Source organism: Tenrec ecaudatus, chromosome 3 (assembly GCF_050624435.1).
Source record: "Tenrec ecaudatus isolate mTenEca1 chromosome 3, mTenEca1.hap1, whole genome shotgun sequence".
Lineage (NCBI taxonomy): Eukaryota > Metazoa > Chordata > Mammalia > Afrosoricida > Tenrecidae > Tenrec > Tenrec ecaudatus.
In genome coordinates this window covers 166,755,385-166,779,435 of record NC_134532.1, presented here as the reverse complement: position 1 = coordinate 166,779,435, position 24,051 = coordinate 166,755,385, and the positions used below count along the sequence as shown (strand labels likewise).

The 24,051-nt window shown below is 49.3% G+C and overlaps 1 protein-coding gene and 2 pseudogenes across 1 annotated transcript in view; 1 reads left to right on the top strand and 2 right to left on the bottom strand.

The window, feature by feature from the left end:
- Positions 1-24,051, bottom strand: part of IGFBP7 (insulin like growth factor binding protein 7) — a 90,276-nt gene that overhangs the window by 16,886 nt on the left and 49,339 nt on the right. The gene's annotated exons all lie outside the window — the stretch shown is intronic.
- Positions 12,833-14,106, top strand: LOC142443649 (aurora kinase A-like; annotated as a pseudogene).
- On the bottom strand, positions 20,531-20,703 carry LOC142443805 (U1 spliceosomal RNA; annotated as a pseudogene).

Genomic DNA, 24,051 nt, shown 5'->3' with positions numbered 1-24,051 from the left:
CAAGTGGCTGGCCCAGCTGCTCCAGTGGGTGGAGGCAGGTGGTCTTCCACATGACTTCCTGTGTCAGAACAATCGCTGGGGTTCTGTACGCTTTTGCTCGCTGGCCCGGCCATGAGCCGCACTGCCTCATCTACTTCCCAAAGCCTTGCTGCTTCTTAACCACACACCTGGTCGGGACCTTTCTCCGAATACCCGGAGGGAACGGAGATGCTCTTGACAAGCGGAGAACAAAGGACTCTTATAGAGATGAACGATGACAGGTGATGAGAAAGAGAAAGGGCGTAACCCAGGTGGCCCACAGGGGATGCAGTGGACAGCCTTGTGTGGGGAGAAGAGGTGCTGAACACGGCGTAGGCTGATGGGATGGCAAACCCGGCAACACCGCTCTCCTGCTTCCCAGGTAAAACGTCATCTTCCTACGTACATATGCATCTCGCTCACCGCCATCCCGAACTCCACAGCTGCTACAGAATCCAGTGCCTGACAGTTCTTTTCCAGGATTTCTTTACAGGTCAAAAAAAAAAAAAATTCAGCAAGGGTCCAGCGCTCAATGACTGCTCCAAATGACGCCTCTCTTCGCTCACCCTTTCTTCCATCATCAAGCCAATCCAGAATTTACTTCTGTTTTTAAGACCCAAGGATCTTGGAGTTCACTAGGCGCTGGTTATTAGACAAAAAGTTCATGGATCTGAGTCATTCCATTTGGAATCTGTATTACACATGGGACATGATGTTTAAATGTCAGACAAACACCGGGCTCGGCTTTTTTATTTACTCTTGTCTTTGTTACAGCGCGGTCTTCAGACCGCTTAAACACCCGTCTAGCAAACATCCTGTACCCAGAATGGCTGGCTTCTCACTGCCTCCCACCCCCATCCACCGCCTGGGCTCCTCCAGGCGGCGGCCAAGCAACCAGGGCTGCCTGCTGGCGGAGGTGAGGCAGAGCCCACGCGTGGTGTTCCCCACGCCTACACCACCCAGGGGGAGTTCGCGCTCAGATGACTGTGACCAGAGGAGGCGCTCTCATGTTCTTCTCTGACCTTTCTCGATAGAAGTAATTTTCATTCAATCTTTGTCTTTTCAACGCTTCTTGTGTTGACTGTGGTTGAGGATGTACACAGAGAAACGTGCACCCATCCCATCGTTTCTCTGAGAGCCATTCTCTGAGGGGTACCCCCTCCCCACCCCGCCCTCCTGAGTCATCCCTCCCCCAAGAACTCCTGAACCCCCGAGGTTCCTATGGAATGGTTCCTGGGTCACTGTGGCCACTTGGATGTCGTAGAGAGAGCTCGTCCACGGCAGGCGCATGGTTTTGCTGGATGAACTAAGGTTTGGTTGTAAGAAGACTTCCCGGATGTTGTTTGCTAAGGTCTGCAGATCATCTCGTCTTTTCCACTCCGCTAAGCTCATTCCTCCCCCTCCCCACCCCCTCTGCTTCCGCAGTCACCTTAGGGGGCTTCTTTTATATTCCTCTTGAGGGAGAGGGGGAAGAAGAAAAGGATGAGAAGGGGGAAGGGAAGGGAAAGAAAGAAAATAGGGAGAGATAGATGTGAAGATGCCAAATGGTGTTTCAAGAATTGTGGGTGTATGAGTTTAAGCGGGGAATATTGTGGACTTGATGCTAAAAAGACTACAAAGAAAGGTAAAAACCAAATTCACTGCCATCGAGTCAATTCTGACTCACAGGGACCCTATAGGACAGGGCACAGGTGCCCCTGTGGTTTTTGAACACTGTAACTTGCTATGGGAATAGTAGGCCTCATCTTTCGCCCAAGGAGCAGTTTGTGGTTTTGAACTTCGGACTTTGCGGCTAGCAGCTCAAAGTGTTCTCAGGAAACACACTATGTGGTGAGGAACAGAAGACCTTGACATTGAATTAATTTTGAATTTTACCTGCAAGTTATTCAAGGTGTAGAGAGTACCAATTAGCATCCTCGGGGTTATACGTGGGACTATAACCATAGGGTGGCAGCAGTTTGAAGTCACCAGCCAGAGACCGAGCTTTCTGATCTAGTAAAGAGTTACAGTCTCGGGAACCCACAGGGGTAGCTCCATCCTGTCCTATAGTGTTGCTGTGAGCTGGCATCAACTCGATGGTGTGTGTGTGTATATCAATAGTATAGGATAATATAAAAGAAGAATGTGAATAATTCAGTTGCTTGCAGAGTACAAAGCACTTCCTCGATATGTCCTGAAATGTCCTCTCTCTGTTAAAAAACAAAACCAAAAAGACAATGGACTCTCAAGGACAGAACACTTGGCTCCTTGTTCACCGCTCATGGCGAGGAGACCACAGAAAAGCCACCGGACCGTTTTACAGAAGGAGGAACCGGGCAGGTCTGAGGCCCTCCTCGTCGGGCTGGCAGGGAGTGGATCACGACCGAGGAGACAGACAGGCATCTTCAACCTCCAGGAGGTGCCCAGTTTCCACTGCCTGCCTCTGGAGGTCTCCGCCATTCCCCCTGCCCACCCACAGAAATGCAGGGTGTGGGACTCAGGACAGCCTCCCTCCCGGGGGTGAAGAGCAGGCAGTGTGGGTGTTATCCAGATGTCTTGGTTATCTAGCAGTGCTTGCACAGAAATACCACAAGTGGGGGACTTTAAAGACAGAAATGGATTTTCCCACAGTTCCGGAGGCTAGAACTCAAGCTCACGGCCACCAAGCTGATGCTTACTTACAGCAACCCTAGAGGACGGAAGAGCACTGTCCCTGTGTGCGGAGACAGCCTCGTCTTACTCAGACCCCACTGAGATGGTGAGGTTTGCTGAGGAACAGGGAGGAGAGGGAGCAGGGGGCGGAGCGGGGACAGAGGCATTCCTCAGTCTTACACCCAAACCAAAGAGCTTCATGACGTGCCACACCAAAAAACCAAACTCACTGCCATCAAGTTGATGCTGACAGGCTGACCATGAAGGACAGGGGAAAACTGCCCTTGTGTGTTTCTGAGTGTGTAACCCTCTACGGGAGTAGGAAGCCTCATCTTTCTCCTGTGGAGTAGCTGGTGGTTTCGAACTGCTGACCTTGCGGTTAGCAGCCCCACGTGAAACCACTACACCTGGAGGGCTCCTTCAGTGCCGTGCTGGGTTGTATGTATTTGCATCAGACTCTCATGGAGCGCTTGTTGAAAGAGCAAAGGCAGCTTAGACTAAGAACTTCTCCATATTACGGTAGATTTGCTAGCCACACTCATGTTGGGGTCACAGAAGAACTCATGCAGGGTGTGTACATTCATACCAAATAAGGGGGTGGTGGATTAGAGACAGGGCTTCGCTACCACATATGGTGATAAAGAATTCAGGCAACTTGGCACAGATTCTGGATGGAGATTTGATTCTGAGAACATATTGATGGGAAATGCACCGAACAAAAGTCCCCAAGGGGGAAAGAACAGTAGGAAGGCATGGTGGCCAAGGGATGGGAGGGTGGGGGACAGAACAAGGGGAAGCTTCCTGATCTTAAATCAGAGGAAGCAGTAACCGTACAGCTGATTAAGGAGCGGAGACATCTGCCAAAGCAGGCCATTTCAGGGATTCTCAGAGGTGGAGTGATTTGGCCGCTGGATCACGGTCTACGGAACCAGAGCCAGTTCTCAGGAGTACCAGTGGTGGAAAGTCAAGGGAGAAGCTGGCCATATGACATCTTGACCATCTTCATCTGCACAGGATGGATTTAATGTCAAAGTATCCAATCAAGGGACATTTCTCTGGTTAGGGTAGCCGTAGTTAGTCATGTATACTTACATATGAAGAAAGAACCCACAGTTTATGAACATCCCTGGGGCCGACATGTGTGAGAACAACTGCTTCTTCTCTAGAGAACATGATCTGGTGTTAGGTAGTGTGTGTGTGTGTGTGTGTGTGTGTGTGTTTACACACATTAGGACTGAGAACAGAGTGCTTGGGGTGTGGTAGACTGTAGTGAGCTCGGAGCATGACTGTGGAATCAGGATTGTGCTCTAGCGCTTCTGAGTCTGGGAGCTCACCCGAGAAGTTACTGAACTCCAGTCTGTTCATTTTAAAATGAGGCTGTAATATCTTTGTCAGTGACGTATCAGAACTCTCCAACATGAGACAGCAGCGAGGACATCCTGGGCATGGGGCAAAGACTCCACGGAGCATTTCAAAGGCAAACAACCCCCACCCACCCCCCTCACTGGCATTGAGTCCATCCGGACTCACAGGGACCAGATAGGCCGGGGCAGACCTGCCCCTGTGGGTTAAAGAGATCGGAACTCTTTATGGGAGGAGGACGCTTCAGTTTTCTCCTGCGCAGGGGCTGGTGGTTTTCGCCTGCTGACCTTGAGGTGGGCAGCCCAGTGGGTAACGGTGACACCCCCAGTGATCCTCCCCAGGGGCATTAGTTACTGTTAGTCCTTGCAAGGTGTGATGTGGGACATTCCGTATCACTGGAACTGATAAACATTGCTTCCTGAGAGCGGCGAGACGTCCTCTCAGGGAACGGAGGGGGCACGTGAGGTCCAGAAGGCGAGCTCCCATGAAGGTGACTCCTGCTCCCAGGGTGCAGAGCAATGGGAACCTGAGGGCGTGGGCAGGGTGGTGGGGCAGGGGTGGGCTGTACGGAAGGATCTGGTAGCGGAGCCTGGGGAAGGCATGCTTTGTGTTCTAGTGAAGGCTTGCGTGACATGATCACAGGATTACAGCAGCATGGAATGAGAAGCATCTCTTGCAAAGGGGGGTCGGGGCTTAGGGGCAGGGCAGGCCGGCCGGATCTCAATGGGAATAGAGAAAAAAGATTTGAGGGACTGGGCAGGGAAAACCAACACCATCCGGGTGAGAGTGGGGGGACTCTGCCAAAGGCCATGAGCCTGGGTACCAAGATTGCAGACACCTGGGCTGAAGGAGAAACTCCCTTCTGAGGAAGATGCTCGATTGAAGAAGGGGGATAGGATGGACTTGGACTTGGACTTGCCAAGTTTCAGGCATTATCTGGGCAATGAGGGGCACTGAGTCCAGAAGAAAGGTGCCGGGGAGCTCAATGGTGTGAAGGCAAACTATGTGAAGGCAAACATTTTAGCCGTGGGATGGCAATCAGGGAACAAGGGAAGGAAGGTAGCTCTGATTTTCCTTTCCCACCACAGGGAGTTGTTGGATCCCCCCCACCCACCGGAGGGAATTCCATCACTTTGCTTGGTGAGGCTTCGAAGTTAGATGCACAGGTTCCTCCCGTGCAGGGCTGCTCTATCTGAGAGGGACAGCAGAGTGTCCAATATCATATAACTTTGGTGACAATATCTGCAGATCGAGATAGCACATTGGGGACAGTAGGGGATCCGTACAATAAGGGAAGCCCTCAATCAGATGGACTGGCCGCCCAGCAATGGGTGAGTGGTCAGAGAAACTATACCATATGGACCGCTCCCAAACACCTTACAATGCGGATGAACCTGCAAGATGTTATGCTGGGTGAAATAAGTCAGAATAGGGCAAATATTGCTCAAGTTTACTGTTATAGAAAGGCAAGAAAGGGTTTGCACACAGAAAGAAATCTTTCTTGAAAGTTATTACTGGGGTTCAGAGGGGAGGGAAGGGGAATATTATCAACTAGATAAAACAGACAAAAAACTCACTGCATCGAGTCACTTCGGACTCATAGCGACTCTAGGACAGAATAGGACCGCCTCTTGGGGTTTCCAAGACTTAACTCAGGACAGGAATAGAAAGCCTTGTATCTTTCTCCTTAGGAGGGGCTGCTGGTTGCGAACTGCTGACCTTGTGGTTAGCAGCCCAACATATCGGCGCATTAACTTGAGTGCAGGGAAAGACAAAATACAATTATGGGGTGATCTGCACACTATCACTAAGGAAAAGGAAAACTGGGGGAAGTGTCGGCAGGAGTGAAGATGGCAAGGGTAAGTGCTATCACATACACAAGGCTGCATTAGCAGCAGTAACTACACCTGGATACATGGATCCACAGCATGGGTCTACACCTGGATACATGGATCCACACCTGGATACATGGATCCACACCTGGATACATGGATCTACAGCATGGGTCTACACCTGGATACAATGGATCTACAGCATGGATCTACACCTGGATACATGGATCCACAGCATGGGTCTACACCTGGATACAATGGACCCACAGCATGGGTCTACACCTGGATACATGGATCTATAGCATGGATCTACACCTGGATATAATGGATCCACAGCATGGATCTATACCTGGATATAATGGATCTACAGCATGGCTCTTGAGCAGTTTTTGGCCTGCAGTGACCAGTTACCTTCCTTCATAAACCGCTTAGTCAAGAATATTGCCTGTGAGTTCCGGGTGGCCATTTCAACGAATGACAGAACTAAGCAATAAAAGTAGAGAGCTGTGAGAGAGAGCAGCAACTCCCTACTGCCACCACCCCTGGGTCTGTGGGTGGACACCTCATTTAGCACACATCTTTGATGCTGAAAATCTTAAGAGTGTCTCCTTTTTAGACATCGGAGTATCCATAGAACTTTCTATAAATGATGGTGAATCTTGCAATATCCCCAAATGACCACCAACAGTTTGATCTAACCTTGGGACAAAAAGTTTTGCCGCAATTCACTGAATGCGAACAAATATCGAATAGAGTTCGATGAGCCCCGGTGGCGTGGTGGTTATTAGGTGGGTTGCTAGCTGCAAGGTCAGCAGTTCGAAACCACAGCCATTGCTTAGGAAAAAGACAGGGCTGGCTACTCCAAGAAAGAGCTGGCATCTCAGAAACTCCGGGGAGGTTTTAGCCCGTGCTAGAGGATCCTTATGAGTTGGCACCACCTTTCCATGGGATCTGTCTGTCTCAGAGTGACCCTGTAAGGCAGGGCAGACCCGACGCCTGTGGGTTTCTGAGGCTGTCTCTCTTCACAGGAGTGGAAAACTTTCTCTTTCTGCCTTGGAGAGGCTGGTAGTTTAGAACTCCCGACTTTGCAATTAGCAGCCCCACTTGTAACCCATGATGCCACCAGGGCACATGGCAAAAGAGGAGTCTATGTATGTCTCTATGTTTAACACGGTGGTTCTCAACCTTCCTAGAGCCCTGACCCTTTCATACTGTTCCTCATGTTGGGGTGACCCCCAACCATAAAATTATTTTCGTTGCTACTTCATCACTGTCACTTTGCTACTGTGATGAATCAGGCGAGCCCTGTGAAGGGGTTGATGACCCGCACAGGTTGAGAACCGCGGTTAAACAGAATGAAGCGTTGCTAGGTCCTATGCATGAGCCATTGAGAGTCTGACTCCTGCACGGGGCTCCACAGCACGGTGACATGAATTCTCTGGGTCTGCGTTCACCCTTGGAGGAAGTTCCTGTGTTAGGCCTGACGGCGTGGGGGTGGGTAGGTGGACCCATGTTCCTGCTCCACAAGCAGTGGGCTGGGTGGGGAAGTTCCACAGGAAGGCAGTTATGGTTAAGCCATGTGCACAGTCACACCGGATTCTGGAATTCCTAGCAGTGAGTTGCTAGCCAGTGAGTTCCCAGGGATGTTCCATCTTTGAGTCCCTGCCCAGTCCCCTTCCCTACAGGCAAGACAGGACATCCTCAGGCACCAGAGCTGAGGTGGACTGGAAAGCCTTCCTGAGCCTGAAGAAGCCCCACCCTTAGCCCGGAAGTGATTAACGAGGAACTGTACTCTGATAGTCCCAAAGAAAGAGATGCCCTTGAACTCCACCCCTGGTGACGGTTGAGAGGGACGCAAGTGGCCCTTCCATTTCAAGAAGACTGCACCAGTCCGGCTGCTAACTTCAAGACCAGCAGTTCAAAACCATCACCCACTCTGTGGGAGAAATATGAGGATTTCTACTCCTGTAAAGAGTTACTGTTTGGGAAACCCACAGGGGCAGTTCTACTCTGTCTTGTAGGGTCACTGTGAGACAGCATTGACTCGATGGCAGTGAGTTTGGCTTATTTGGTTGTATTCACTAAGCTGAGTACCTAGAATATTTTGGAAAGCTAACAACTTGAGCCTGACCTCCCTGCAGGCTCTGGGAGGATGTTACCATGGGCTCAGTTCATTCACTGTGCTTAGCCATCCAGACAGCTGGCTACCAGGAGCTACCCCCTGAGTCTTAATAGGAGAGATGGCTGCCAACCAGCCCTGAGCATCACTCTTTGCCCCCAACAGGGATTACTGAGCTCACTGCTATGGAGTTGATTCCGACTCTGTGACCCTGTCTATAGGACAAGGTAGAACTGCCCCTGTGGGTTTCTGAGACTGTCACTCTTGTCAGTAGAAAGCCTCATCTTCCTCCCTTGCAGTGGCTGATGGTTTTGAACTGCTGACCTGGCCATTAGCAACCCAATGTGTGACCACTACACCGCCAGTGGAGATCCTACCCAGCAAATCCTTCTGGCCAGGCCGGTGACTGAAAGCAGCCTGTGAGATTTGGCTGGAGAATGTAGGGTCAGCCTTGCAGACTAGGAATTAGCAAGCAGAGGTTTTTGCAGCCTCTGGAGGGTTATGTGGGTTGGCAAAGACTAGCCAGGGAGGGACTTTGCAAAAGACCCCTGCAGAAACGATGGGCAGCCAGACACACGGAGCCCAGGGACAAGCTCCAGGCACAAGGAGGGGGTCTATTCTCCATCCTGAACTCAATCCTGGACACAGGACTCATGTGGGAGCATTTAACAAAGCACCCATGCCTGCGTTCACTTCCAGAGTGTCTCCCTGGTCTGGGGTCGGTGCCTCACTCTGTAAAGCTCCATAGAAAGAACCGCCGCCTCCGCATGGTGCAGAGAGCAAACACACTCAGTTGCTGGCCCAAAGGTTGGCACTTGAGTCCAAGCAGAAGTGCCTCAGAAGAAAGGCCTGGAAACTAGATCTTGGGGGAAAACCCCAACCAAGGCGATCTATGGTGCACAGTCAACTGTACAAGTCAGATCTGAGTGGGCGGCCGCTGGCCTTTCAGAGTGGAGCCCTCGGTTAACATGTGGCTGCAAAGCAAGGGATCCTTGGGTGGTGAGGAAGGCCGGCAGACCAAAGGACAGGCTGAGGGAAGGATGCTCCTGGGCTCTTCAGTCAGCAAGAGGCCAGGTCGCGTGTGGTGGGTGAGCACTCAAGGAGACAGAAGATTCCCTTCCAAAGGCTCTGTGCGAAGCAGAGGCACTGATCTGCAGCAGTAGCAGCGCCTAACTCAGTGGTTCTCAACCTGTGGGTCGCGACCCCTTTGGGGGTCGAATGACCCTTTCACAGGGTCAACCAATTCTTGACAGTAGTAAAGTGCCAGTGATGAAGGAGCAATGGAAATAATGTTATGGTTGGGGGTCACCACATCATGAGGAACTGTAGGAAAGGGTCGCGGCACGAGGAAGGCTGAGAACCACTGTCCTAGCTGTGGTTGCTATTACTTTGACCATTTGGGGGGAGGGGTGATGCCTGGGGCAATTTCTTTTTCCCCTTCGTGCATCAGAAGCGTTGAGCTCCCATTTGGGTCCTGACAGCTCTCCTTTGCTGTTTTCAATTGTCACGGAGAAGCTGGTTCCTAGCCCCCGCCCCACCCCGTCCCTCTCCAACTTTCCTAATTCCTACCCTTTCTGCATGTGGGTCATAGCAAACGTCCCCCCAAACTGGGACTCTTTTTCCTCCTTGCTCCTATCTTGCCAGGCCTTCTCTCTGCTGAGGTGCAGCCTCTGATTTGGGTTGGAGCGAGTGGGCCGGCAGAACTACCAGGACCTCTGGACGCCGGTGGACTGGGTGGCTCGCTCCGTCTGGGCTGCTGGTGGTTTGCCCTCCAGGCCTCGCTCTCAAGCAGAACTTGCACTGTTCCAGCTGCCGCCTTGGCAGAAGGTCCAGACATGAATCAGACACACATAACTGAGCTCCCCTTGTTCGCTCTCCGTGTTTTTCCCTTGGCCCAGCCTGTGCCCTCTGGGTCTTTTCTAGACTCCACAGTGGTGTCTATAGCGTGATGAGAGCACTCTGTGATTACCCCCAGTCACAGCCTTTGTCTCCCTGCCCTGGATGGCTGGTTTCCCACTTCTCCCAGCCTCCTGGGAGGGGCTGGCATTTCTTGGGTCATTTTCTGATGATGCCCCTTAGGCTTCAATTGGAGCACAATGCCCCTCTTCTCTTGTGGGCTAATTCTTTTTCTTCTTCTTCTACTTTTAATAGTTCTATTGGCATTTAACCCACATATCACACAATTCAAAGGTTCAGTCATACTGATCTTCACCTTGAGGTCACCCCGGGGGGCGCTGTTGGGAAGTGCTGGATTGCTAATGGCAAAGTCGGGGGTTTAAATCCACCAGCTGCCCCACAGCTCCTGTCTCAGGATCCCTTTGAGTTGAATGGACTTGATGGGTTTGGCTTTTGGTTTTAGACGTGCTGGCTAACCATACAACCCATCTCCAGCTAAATTCCCACTCAGGTATCCATGAGAGCTTAGTACCTGTGAAGACCATCGGGCCATGACTCCTGGAACAGAGGCAAAAGACAGAATGGCTTCACAGATGCTTCTTGCATGATTGTTTTTCTGTGACCAAGCAGCATCTTAATCTACACAATAACAATGAAGAATAATTACATACGTATTTCTTCGTGTCAACACTGGACCACTTTATCCAATGTCTTGCAACATGCTCAGATCAGAAGATGATTAAAATATGAGCAGGTCTTTTTTGAATATAACGATGATCAGATGTGAAGTTGGGCTGGCTGGAAGTTTAATTTCTAAAGGCTACTTTGGGGATATAAAGGACAAATGTCCCCTCATCACCAGCAACTTTAATATCCAGCCCTATAATTAGAGCACTAAGTTCTACTACCTACTTGAATTTATTCATAAATGTAAAATCCCAGTAGGAAGTGTGGGGTAGTTACATAATCTCCTGCCAACTTGCAAAGGGGTGGAGTCTAGCCTGCAATCAGGTCGCAGCTTGATAGCCTCATTTAGAGGTGTGAGTGATGGAGATAACTCACTGGAGGCCAGCTACACACTCTGCGATGCCCCCTGCCTGATCTCCCTGTGAGACATTCCTCTTGACAAGCCACATGGAGCTATGCCGATGGAGCCAGAGACCTGGAGCTGGAGGAGCCACGTGGAGACCCATGCCAGCGCTACGGTGCTTCCACTGCCAGTGGATCCACAAGACTTTCCACCCCCTGGGCTGTGATCTTCCTGTAGTTGGTGTCATTGCATGTGTTGCATGAGTCTGAAGGGGAATATATATATTGGTATCAAACATATGGGCTAATATTGGACTTATGGGCTTGATCTGGACTGGGTTGGGATGTTTTCTCAATATTCAATTCTCTTGTATATAAAGTTCTTTCTTACATGAATGTCTGTGAATTTATTTTACTAGTCAACCCAGAGTAACACAAAATTGTAATAAAGTTTTAAGAAGTCCTCAGGAGTACAAACCAAATACAGGCAGCCCCCTAGTCACACTGGGGTTCTGTTTGAATGACTTGGTCATTAAGTCAGTTCGTATGAAAGTAAATACCTCGTTTTAAATGAAAAATTTCTCCCATTTTTAATTGTCTTGAATTATCAGTATCTTTATCAATCTGACCTTTATTTCATTTTTGGACATTATGTATAAAGCTATGATATATTTTAACATTGTATGTAAGACATATTAGTGACAATAAAAATAACCCCCAAACTGCTCATTGCTAGCAAGTCGATTCTGACTCATAGCAACCACATAGGACAGGGTATACCTGTAGGTTTTGAGGCTGTCACTCTTTCTGGGTATCGCAAGGAGTGGATGGTGGTTTTGAACTGCTGACCCTGCAGCAGTCCAACAAGTAACCACTACACCACCAGGGACCCAGCTACTGATAATAAGATGTTTAAAAAAATAACAAAAGACAGTTGTTAAGCATGGTTTGCTGTAACTAGAATGTATCGGAAGTTGGAGACTACCTGTCAGTTCCTCTGTTGTACAACGCCAGGCAGTTGAAAACATGGAGTAGACTAGTGTGTTCAAGTCTGACATGAACTAAATGGTGTGCAGGGTGACATGAAGGATAGATAGAAAGATGATGGGGTTGGACTTTTGCCCAAATCAGCTTAGAATCCAGGGGTTCTAGACTGATAAGCATGCAAGCAATTATAATGCTTAAATTAAAAACAAAGAAGGAGAGGCCGGGGGTGGCGTGCATTATAGCCATTCTTATAGGATTTGAATGCTCCAACTAAAGTTTCATGTGAAAATCAATATTTGAAACAATGCTTCCAAATCATTCAGAATATGCCACGCTCTTAGAAATGACTTTATATGGCAGGAATCCTAGGAAAAATTGAAAGCTAATATGAACATTCGTAAACATTCCTGAGCATTATCAAGAAATCCTTTGAGTAGTGAGCATGTTTTCTAGCTGGGTTTAGATATGCTCTAGATTTTTATCTTCATCTTGGGAAAACCGTATAAATGCCAGGAAGGGGACAAGGGACCAAGAAGTCAATGGACTAAACCGTGAACTCTAGAATCAGTAGGATCTGGGGGTGGTATCTTCCCAGCCTCATCGCTTGTCACTTTGTCACTGGATTTTGAGCTCTAGAGTCATGAACTTCTGTGGTTTCTCAAGTGAGTCCCGCCCTTCCTTCATCTGAGCCTCTACAGGCCATTCCTGTTTCCTGGAATACTCTCTCCATCTCCCTCACTCCACATCTGTGGTGCTGAGTTGAATAGCATCCCCAGGAATCCAAATGTCCACCAGGAACCTCAGGGTAGGGCCTTATTTATAAAAAGCACCATTGCAGGGGGTTTAAATCACACTTAAAAAGAAGAGGCTTTGCTTCCTAACGGTTACGCTGTTGGGAGGAGTTGGTGACCTCGGGGCGGAGGAGGCTGGTGACCAGTGTGTGGTGGGCAGGGGCATCATGGATCAAGCTTAAGAAAACTGCATTTCCGGACCCATTAAGGCCACCCTGGCACATGGCGACGGTCCCAAGCGTGTTCCGGTGACGCAGCGGATTCCTTCTCAGGACCTGCTGTCCTCTAGTGTGGCCAGGCCCAGAGGGTCTGTGTCCCTCGAATTCCTCCCACAGTGCCCCTGCCCAGGCACAGAAGCTGGCCTCCAGCCGCAAGCTCTTGCTGAGCCAGAGCCAGAGCCCAAAGCGGACACCCTGGCAGATGACCGCCGTCCCTCGGCCCGTCCCTCAGCCACTGAGCAACCCCCGAAGCCTGAGCAGGCCCTGCCACCACCGCCGCCACCAGGGTCCGGACATAATTCTGTGAACGAGCTGGCACCAAACAGAAAAAAGAAGACTCAAAAAAGAGGCAGTGGGCCTTGGAAGCTTTAGAGATTGGCAGCCCCCTGGGCAAGGGGCAATTTGGCAATGTTTTCCTGGCGAGCGAGAAGACAGCAAGTACGTCCTGATTCTGAAGGTAGATGTTTTTTAAAGCTCAACTAGAGAAGGCGGGGGTCGGGCACCAGGTCAGGAGAGAAGTGGAAATCCAGTCCCACCTCAGGCACCCCAACATTCTCAGGCTGTGCGCTTACTTCCACGACGCCACCAGGGTGTACCTCATCCTGGAGTCCGCCCCCCTGGGAACCGTCTGTAGAGAGCTCCAGAAGCTTTCCAAGTTCGATGAGCAGAGGACAGCCACATATATCACAGAATTGGCAGACGCCCTGTCCGACTGCCATTCCAAGGAAGTTATTCACAGAGACAGTAAGCCAGAGACCCAGCTCCTGGGCCCCACTGGGGAGCTGAAGATAGTGGGTTTTGGTCAGTGCACACCCCGTCTCCCAGGAGAACCACCCTGTGCGGCACGCTGGACTCCCTGCCTCCCGAGATGATCGAGGGCCACACGCATAACGAGAAGGTAGGTCCCTGGAGCCTCGGAGTCCTTGGCTATGAATTTCTCGCTGGGAAACCTCCTTTGGAGGCAAACACATACAAAGAGACGTACAGCAGGATTTCACGGGTTGCGTTTTCATTCCCCGCGTCGGTCACAGTGGGTGCCAGGGACCTCAAATCAAGGCTGTTGAAGCATAATCCGAGCCACAGGCTGACTCTGAAGGAACTCCTGGAGCACCCCAGGATCACAGCCAATTCGTCCAAACCCCCAAGCAGCCAGAACAGAGCCAGCCAGCCAGCCATCGTAGGAGCCTACAGGGCCGTCTGAGCCAGAGCTGGGGTGGGATCCAGTGCCGTGGAACCCTTGTCATCTGCAGACGCCCGCCCTGCACTGAGCGCCGCAGGTGGGGCGGTCTGTCTGTCTTTACAGAGCAGGCTTCGGCCTCCATATTCAGAAAGCCCTACTTCAGTCTGTGTGATGTCCGCTGACATGACTGGCTGCACGGCCTCTGCCTGCGCCCCGATCTCCACCCCCGGAGGCCCTGGTGCAATAACCTCCCTGCTCCTGCGTGTGTGCATGTGTGTAACTTATTGGGTGGCCACGCCTGAAAAGCTGTTGGAATGGACGCTTTGCTTTCATTGTTCTGATAAGACTTTGGCAGACCTACAACGTTTACTTCGATTGTATCCCTGCTGGCACATGCAGGGCACTCAGCCCCCCGCCATCTGCCTGGGTTTCTGGCCCACTCTTCCGTCACCCCTGTCCCGAGTGGCCTTTCAGACCGGCACACGCTCCATCTCAGGTGGGCCTGTTCTGGACTCTGGTGAGACTGTAGATCTCCCTGCTGAGGGCGCTAGGTTTTAATCACAGTTATGGCATGTGTGCACGTTGTAAACATGAATGTGTAAATAAATGCAGCATCCTTAAAAAAAAAAAGCACCTTTGCACAGGTCATAAGTTATGATGAGGTCATACTGGATTAGGATGGGGCCTAAAAAAGTACCGGAGAGACAGAAAGAAAACACAAGGAAGAAGTCCATGCCAAGACAGGCAGGGATCAGCACTACGCAGCAAGCTGTGATCACCAGAAGTGCCAAGAAGCAAGAAAGGATTCTTCCCTGGAGCTTCAGGAATGAGCCTGTCTCTGCCGACATCTTGATTTTGAACATCTAGTCCTAGCATCGGCAGGGGAATATATACCTATTATTTTTATTTTTTCAAGTCCACCTAACTCTTCTCAGATTCCTCTTTATTTATTTATTTATTTATTAAACAATTTATTGGGCTCATACAATTCTTATCACAGTTCATACATATACATACATCAATTGTATAAAGCACATCTGTACAGTCTTTGCCCTAATCATTTTTTTCTCCTCTTTTCTTTTTTTACATTTTATTAGGGACTCATACAACTCTTATCCCAATCCATACATAAACATACATCAATTGTATAAAGCACATCCATACATTCCTTGCCCCAATCATTCTCAAAGCATTTGCTCTCCACTTAAGCCCCTTGCATCAGGTCCTCTTTTTTTTTCCCCTCCCTCCCCTCTCCCCCCTCCCTCATGTGCCCTTGGTAATTTATACATCGTTATTTTGTCATATCTTGCCCTATTCGGAGTCTCCCTTCCCCCCCTTCTCTGCTGTCCCTCTCCCCGGGAAGAGGTCACATGTGGATCCTTGTAATCAGTTCCCCCTTTCCAACCCACTCACCCTCCACTCTCCCAGCATCGCCCCTCACACCCTTGGTCCTGAAGGTATCATCCACCCTGGATTCCCTGTACCTCCAGCCCTCATATGTACCAGTGTACAGCCTCTGCCCTATCCAGCCCTGCAAGGTAGAATTCGGATGATGGTAGTTGGGGGGAGGAAGCATCCAGGATCTGGGGGAAAACTGTGTTCTGCATCGGTACTACCTTGCACCCTAATTAACCCATCTCCTCTCCTAAACCCCTCTATGAGGGGATCTCCATTGGCCGATACTTGGGCCTTGGGTCTCCACTCTGCACTTCCCCCTTCATTTAATATGGTATATATATACACATATATACATATACACACATATACACATACATACACACACTTATATATATATATTTTTTGCATGATGCCTTATACCTGGTCCCTTGGCACCTCGTGATCGCACTGGCCGGTGTGCTTCTTCCATGTGGGCTTTTTTGCTTCTGAGCTAGATGGCCGCTTGTTCACCTTCAAGCCTGTAAGACCCCAGACACTATCTCTTTTGATAGCCGGGTACCATCAGCTTTCTTCACCACATTTGCTTATGCACCCATTTGTCTTCAGCGATCCTATCATGGAGGTGTGCAGTCAATGATATGAGTTTTTGTTCTTTGATGCCTGATAACTGATCCCTTCGGGACCACTCGATCACACAGGCTGGTGTGTTCTTCCATGTGGACTTTGTTGCTTCTGAGCTAGATGGCCGCTTGTTTATCTTCAAGCCTTTAAGACCCCAGTCACTATCTCTTTTGATAGCCAGGCACCATCAGCTTTCTTCACCACATTTACTTATTCACCCACTTTGGCTCCAGACGTTGTGTCGGGAGAGTGAGCATCATAGAGTTCCAATTTAATAAAAGAAGGTATTCATGCATTGAGGGAGTGTTTGAGTAGAGGCCCAAGGTCCTTCCGCCACCTTAATAATTAACCTATAAATATAGACACATAGATCTATTTCCCCATCCTCCTATATATATTTGCATGTACATGTCTTTGTCTAGACTTCCATAAATGCCCTTTGACTCCTAACTCTTTCCTCCATCTCCCTTGACTTTCCTCCTGCCCTACTACCATGCATCGTCGCCACCTGGGCTAGAGTATACCTCTTCTCTACACAACCTTACCCTTGATCATTTCCCACCAGGCCTGCCACTTCCCCCTCTCTACCATTTGGGGTCCCATGTTTATCCCTTGTCCCTGTGTTTGTTAACACCACTTCCTTATCCCCCCTACCCCCTACCCCAAGTCCCCCCGGAACTGTCGGTCCCGTTGTTTTTCCTCCAGATAGTTCATCCAGCCTGTCCTATTCAGACAGACCTGTGGAGTCACTAACATGCACAAAAACAAGACAGAGGAAAACAAAGTGACAGTATACAACCAGACAACAAAACAACAAAAACAAACCACTGAAAAAGAACAGAACAAAACAGTTCATAAGAGAAAAGCTTGTAGTTAGTTCAGGGATCGTTTGCTGGCCCTTAGGAGCGTTTTCCAGTCCAGTCTGTTGGGGCACCACGCCCTGGCCCCAAAGTCCACTTTCAGCATTCCCTGGGGACCTTGCCACTCCATTCCCTTGCTGTTCCGCTGCACTCCCCCAGTGATTTGCCTCGGTGTGGTGGGATCAGGTCAGGTGCAATTCCCACACTGTGTCTCCGGTGCTGTCCCCTGTATCGCCCTCAGTCACTGATTGGCATCATTTCTCATAGTGGGGCCAGCCATGTTGTTCTCTCTGTGGACTGGCTGCTCTACTCAGGAACATCATCATCACGGCCTGGTGGGCCAGGCTGTGCTCCACTCTCTCCTCCTGCCCCTTCATCTGCTCCCGTGTGCTCTGATCAGATATGTTCATCTCTCGGAGCTGCAAAGTCAATGTCGTCGTTTGGAACACATTCTTTTCAGGGGAGGGGCAGGAATCTATATAACTATTATTTTAAAGCACTTTTTTTTTCTGTCTAGGTTGGTAATTATCTGAGCTTAGCTGCTACCCAAACGTTGGAGGGTCCAGTCTCCCCAGAGGCACGTTGGAAGACACACTTGACCATCTAATGGAGCCAAGGCGACTCTGACAGAGTAGACATGGGGACACCCTGACTTGGAATTCACTCACTGGCAACTGGCACCAATATTGGTAGACAGCTTGTGGTAATTTTCCCACAGTGACCCTAGGGAGCTAACACACTGCCTCTGTCTGGTGACTCTGTGATGCCCCTTAGTGCTCATCTTAGTCGTCTTTCTGCTTGAGGAGCCTTCGTTGGCCATCCCTTCTGACCCTCCACTCTTTCTCTCTCCATGTAGAATGGGGCCCTCTCTGGAGTCTTGCACGTTCCCTAGGACCATTGTCCTAGCAGTTTCACTGTGCATGGCAGTGGGCTGTGCACCTCATTAGATTGTGGTCTCGAGGCTAGGAAGGACCAGCCAACCGACCTACACTCAGTTCTTCTCTGTGTCCTTGTGGCTAGCGCCGATTGGCAAACTCAGAAGACTTCTGAGCTGTTGAGTACATCAATGCCACACCAACCAAACGACTCACCAGGTTTTGCATTTCAGGATGAAGGCATAAATGACAAGAGTTTGGGAATTTCTCCAAGAAACTGGTTTGCTTTGAGGCTGGTTATTACAAAGACTTTGGGGGGACAATCTAGTTAGGACTACTTTTATCCCAGAGTTTATATAAGTATGTGTATTATCATTTGGGAAAGAGCTTTTGATTAACTGTGTTCCATTTAAGATTAGTTCCCAGCTGTTCTTGAGTACAAAGAGGTCAATGTAGGCCCTTCTTAAAGACCCCTGACTCAGCTCCCCAACCCGAGCCACAAAATAACCAGAGTTGCTGATTCTAGATTTCATGCATATCACCATCTATAAAAAGGAGCAATCTCATTTAAAAGTTTAGATGAGGCCATCTAGCTCAGAAGCAACCAAGCCCACATGGAAGAAGCACGCTAGCCTGTGTGATCACGAGGTATCAAAGGGATCAGGTATCAGGCATCAAAGAACAAAAAATCATATCATTGTGAATGAGAGGGAGTGCAGAGTGGGGACCCAAGACCCATATATAGGCAACTGGACATCCCCTTACAGAAGGGTCGTGGGGAGGAGATGAGCCAGTCAGGGATGCAGTGTAGCAACGATGAAACACAACTTTCCTCTAGTTTCTAAATGCTCTCCCCACCGCCCCGCCCCACACTATCATGATCCCAATTCTACCCTACAAATCTGGCTAGACCAGAGGATGTACACTGGTACAGAAAGGAACTGTAAATACAGGGAATCCAGGACAGATGATCCCTTCGGGACCAGTAGAGTGGCGACACCAGGAGGGTGGAGGGAGGGTGGGGTAGAAAGGGGGAACTGATTACAAGGATCTACATATAACCTCCTCCCTGGGGATGGACCACAGAAAAGTGGGCGAAGGGAGACGTCAGACAGTGTAAGATATGACAAAATAATAATAATTATCAAGGGTTTATGAGGGATGGGAGAGTGGGTAGGGAGGGGAAAAATGAGGAGCTGATTCCAAGGACTCAAGCAGAAAGCAAAAGTTTTGAGAATGCTGTTGGCAACAAATGTACAAATGTACTTGACACAGTGGATGTATGGATGGATTGTGATAAGAGCTGTACAAGCCCCCAATAAAATGATTTAACAAAAGTTTTGATAAAACTCAGTGAGACGGCTTTGCAGACGCCGCCGCCTGAACCTGCTGTGCCCAGCCATGGTCAACCCTACTGTGTTTTTCGACATAGCCGCCGACGGCGAGCCCCTCGGCCACGTTTCTTTCGAGCTGTTTGCAGACAAAGTTCCAAAGACAGCAGAAAACTTCCGCGCTCTGAGCACTGGGGAGAAAGGTTTTAGTTACAAAGGTTCCTGCTTCCACAGAATCATTCCAGGGTTTATGTGCCAGGGTGGTGACTTCACACGCCATAATGGCACTGGTGGCAAGTCCATCTATGGAGAGAAATTTGAAGATGAGAACTTCATCCTGAAGCACACAATACGAACGGTTCCCAGTTTTTTATCTGCACCGCTAAGACTGAATGGTTGGATGGCAAGCACGTGGTCTTTGGTAAGGTGAAAGAAGGCATGAACATTGTGGAAGCCATGGAGCGTTGTGGTTCCAAGAATGGCAAGACCAGCAAGAAGATCACCATTGCTGACTGTGGACAACTCTAATTAAATGTGATCAGAATTTTCTGTTTCATCTTAAGCACCAGACCATTCCTTGTGTAGCTTGGGAAATCACCCTTCTATTCCCAATGTGCTTGCAGTATCATTTAATCTTGTGCTCTCACTCCAGTTCAAGTTTCCTACTTTCCTTAATCTCCCTGAGTCCAGCTGGAAAGCAGAGTTAAGTTTATGATTATGAAATAAAAGATAAACAATAAAAAAAACCTCAGTGAGACAAAAGATGAAGACTGACCCCTTACAGCACAATACTCCCGTCTGTCGACGTCACATAACGAAGCGGCTGCCGCCATCATGAATGACACAGTAACTATCCGGCCCAGGAAGCTCATGAAGTAGCTAATTGGCTGCTTCAGGGGAAGCAAATGGTCATTGGTGTCCTTTACTTGGGAAGGCAAATAGTGCCCAAGAGAGAAATTGGCAAAAAAAAAAAAAAAAAGAAAGAAAGAAACCTAGCCAAAATGTATCAGACCACCCCAGATGTCATTTTTATTTATTTATTTTTTTCAGATGTCATTTTTAAAAAGGTCGTTTTTTGGGGGGCTCGTCCAGCTCTTGTTACAATCCATATACAGATGCCAATTTTGTATTAGGCGCTAGATCCCATGTTGGTGGTGGCAAGATGCAGGCTTCGAGGGTGACTGGCGACTCTTTGGAAGCGAGGCACGGACGTGCGAGACACGGCGGTATGAAAAGGGAGGGGCCTCACGAAGCAGCTCAGGCCACGCAGAATGAAGACAGTCGGAGGGGCTGCCAGGCCAACGTTGGTGCAGGCAGAGAGAAAGAACAAAGATTCTTCAGTGACTTGATCTGCGATGACCGTGTGTCTTTTTCTTTTTTGTCAGGGGAGAGCGCGAACGCAGTCCCCCCACTACCACACATCATGCAGCCGAGTTTCCACATTTGGGGAAATCGCAGGGGGGGCGGTGGTCAGCACGTCCGGGGTGCAATGGATGAGCCTCGCCCTGGGAAAGCCACCTTCGTGATCACGGTATCTCCCCTGCCAAGTAAGTATGACTGTGTCTTTTTCACCAGGGAATTAATAAAATATACATTTTAAAAACCCAGAGGTTCGATTTGTGGGGGGAGGGATCAGCGTGAAAATAGGGTGACTCTTTAGAAGCACCCCAAAGTATATCCGTGCTGACAATAAGATGACACCAGAAAAGACGTTCCTTTTTTTCAATTTAAAGAACATTACATTTATTTTTTGAAATAAATGATTCTCAGTGCAGTCTGCTCTTGCCCACCCGTCTCTTGGTAAATGCACTGAAGCGTACTCCATTAACCAGGACCTAGAGAGTCAGCAAGCAGGCCAATGCGGAAACCGAAGACTGCTTCCGTCATGTGGTTTCTCCAGGGAGAGACGCCAGGGTACCACGGAGTTTGCTGAATCCAGAGTGCTGACAGCACGCTGCGAATCTGCAGGAAGCATATGCCACATCTTCTAGGTTTATCTTGTTTACAAAGGGGGCCTACAAAATTGGAAACGGACAAGTATGGCTCTGTGGTTGTGTTATCCATGAACTTGCAACTGGAATTCTGAACATTATCCTTCAGTTAAAAACACGCAGCTCTGTCCTCACTCGTAAGAATTGGTGCACGCAGCCTGCTTACCTCTACACGAACTGCTGCATTCTAAACGTACGGACTGAGTGACTAGACTGAAATTTGATCAAAGTAATGTTTGTTTTTATCTTTAAAGGTGCTTTTTTGCAGGCGAAACAAAAGCTCCAGCTAGACCACGCTGTGAAAAATATCTATACGAGGTCATAAAACTGTCAACATGTGTGCTCGAGCATTATGGTTCTACTCTCCGGGAAACAGTACCCATTGAGGGCCGGGCCTTTCATCCTGGGCTTGTGACTAGCCAGATGCCAGCCTGCTCTGGCTTGATAAAGACACTCTTCCCTTTAATAAGGTCACACTCGGATCTACCCTTCAGCTCTGCCATCCGATGGCCAGTGAGCCGGCCCCACTGCGGCGGTAGCGTTCTACAGAGCTTTCCAAGGTCAGTCAGCAGGCCTTCTCCTGAGGAGCTCACGGGTGGCTCCAACCTCAACCACGCTGGTTAGCAGTTGAGCGTGTTAGCTGTTTGTACCATCCAGGGAACCCTGGTGGCATAGGAGCTTTGTGTTGGGCTGCTAACCGTAAGGTTGGCAGTTCAAAACCACTAGCTGCTCGAAGGAGAAAACCTTGTCTCTCTACTCTTGTAAAGAACCGCAGGTTTGGAAACCCTCAGAGGCAGTTCTACCCTGACCTGTAGACTCACTATGAGTCTGTCTCGGCTTGATGGCAGTGAGAGGGGGTGTGGGGGGTCCAAGTGATTGCGTAGTCTGTGCGTTTTAGATTTAGAAGGATCCTCACATACTTCTTGCCCCCCATTCTCATTTTTATAGATGAAGGACACGGGGCGAACACTTGCCCAAGCTCCTTCTAGATGATGGCAGAAAAGTCATGAGAAACTCGCCCATTCATGTTTATCTGATCACCTCACACGTTCTTCATTCTTCGCAGCTGAGCCAAAAGCATTTTGTCTTTTCTCAAGCGTCAGCCAAAATGGAAAGTGTGAAGTGGGGAGATTAGAAAGGAGTACAAAAAGCTATTAAACTTCCACAGCTGCATTTCCTAGGCAGGTGGTCAGCAGACAGTGTCGTTGTGCGATTTTCCCAATTTGCATGTGGGGAACATGTACAAATAAGATAAGGCTGGCTTTGGAAAATCATTGCCCAGTTCTCCGGAGCCCTGGATTTGGAAAACTGCCACCTGTGCTGGGCTTCTGGAACGCCACCCACAGCACTGGGCAGCCCTCCTGGTGTGACCTCGGCCCACGCACGAAGGGTCCTCCAGGCCCCGGGTGCCGGCTCGCCCACGCGCTTGGGCTGAGCCAGAAAAACAAATGTGGGGGGAAATGTCCTTTCGGAACACGCACACATCAGCCAAAGAGGATCTTCCTGTGTTCACTGCCAAGAGAACCGAAGCAAAAGAGCTGAGCTTAGGACTGATTCACCCAACAAGACAAGCAAATTCGGTCTTTGGAGGTTAGGAGGGCAACTTGTTGAAATAAACACAAGTCTAGCTTTGGGAACGGCACTCTGAAGAAGACACAGATGCTGTCCCTGAAATCCAACTCGACAGTTGAGAGAGAAAACTGCTCAATCTTAAAGTGTGACCTTTTAGAATAAAACAAAACAAAACAGAGACAAGAAACAATGTCCACACAGGTGAACTCCAGACACAAACAGCACCAAAGTGTCAGAAAGGTGAAGCCAGCTCCCCACTGAGAGGAGCGCATCCTTAGTGAGCAGGAGCCGATGGGACAGCTGAATTTCAGCAATGACTGTTAGGGTTTGTGCTAGTCCGGGTAGACTAGAGAAACAAATTCATGGACACTGATATGTGTATAAGAAAGAGGTTTACATACAAGAGCAATTGAATATTGAGAAAAACAGCCCAGCCCAGTCCAGATCAAGTCCATAAGTCCGATATTAGTCCGACACCAATGTATAAAGCCCTCTGCAGACTCATGAAACACATGCCATGATGCCGAATGCAGGAAGATCCCAGGTCAGTGAGTATAAAGTCTTTGAATCAACTGGCGTTGTAAGCATCTCAGTGCTTGTAGGGGTGTCCACGTGGCTTCTCCAGGTCCAAGATTCTGGCTGCATCAGGGTAGGGCCATGTGGCTTCTCCTCAGGGATGTTTCACAGGGAGTCAGCCTTGTCAGTAGCATCTCCAAGGAAGTGAACAGAGAGCCTCTGCCTCCTGCCTCCAGGGAGGAAATACAGGAGTTCCCGGAATTTGCAGTAGGCCACGCCCACGCAGAGGCCTCATTGGTTCCTTCTTGATTGACAGGCCAGACTCCACCCCTTCACTCGTAATCCTCTCAAATTGACAGCAGATTATGTAACTACCACAGGGTTTGCTTGGTCAACGTTTGGACCTCCGTCTCAGGAATGCCAAACTGCTAGCTGGCCTGGAGCATCCACCCTTGAGGCCTGCTCAAAATCACTTTATCTTTGTACCTCTCTGGCCTCCCCAACATCTGTCTCAAGACCTTTGGGACACAGCTGCATCCACTTACCCCCTTCCTGTTTTCCTTTCTGTCTTCTCTCTGTGTTACAGTCTTGGCTCTAGGGTGTGGCCGGCTGTTTTCTGGGATCCCAGTTTCATCCCCGTGTTCTCTCTGTGACACAGCATGTGGTTCAGGTCCTGGTTCTGCCTCTTCCACTGGATGGGCTTCCTGTCCACTATCAAATTCCCCCCACCTTTTTTTTAGATGGATCTAATTCTATTCCTCTTCTGTGTGCCCTGAACCAGGTGACTCATTCTCTTTTTTAAAAATTGTTTTATTAGGGGCCGA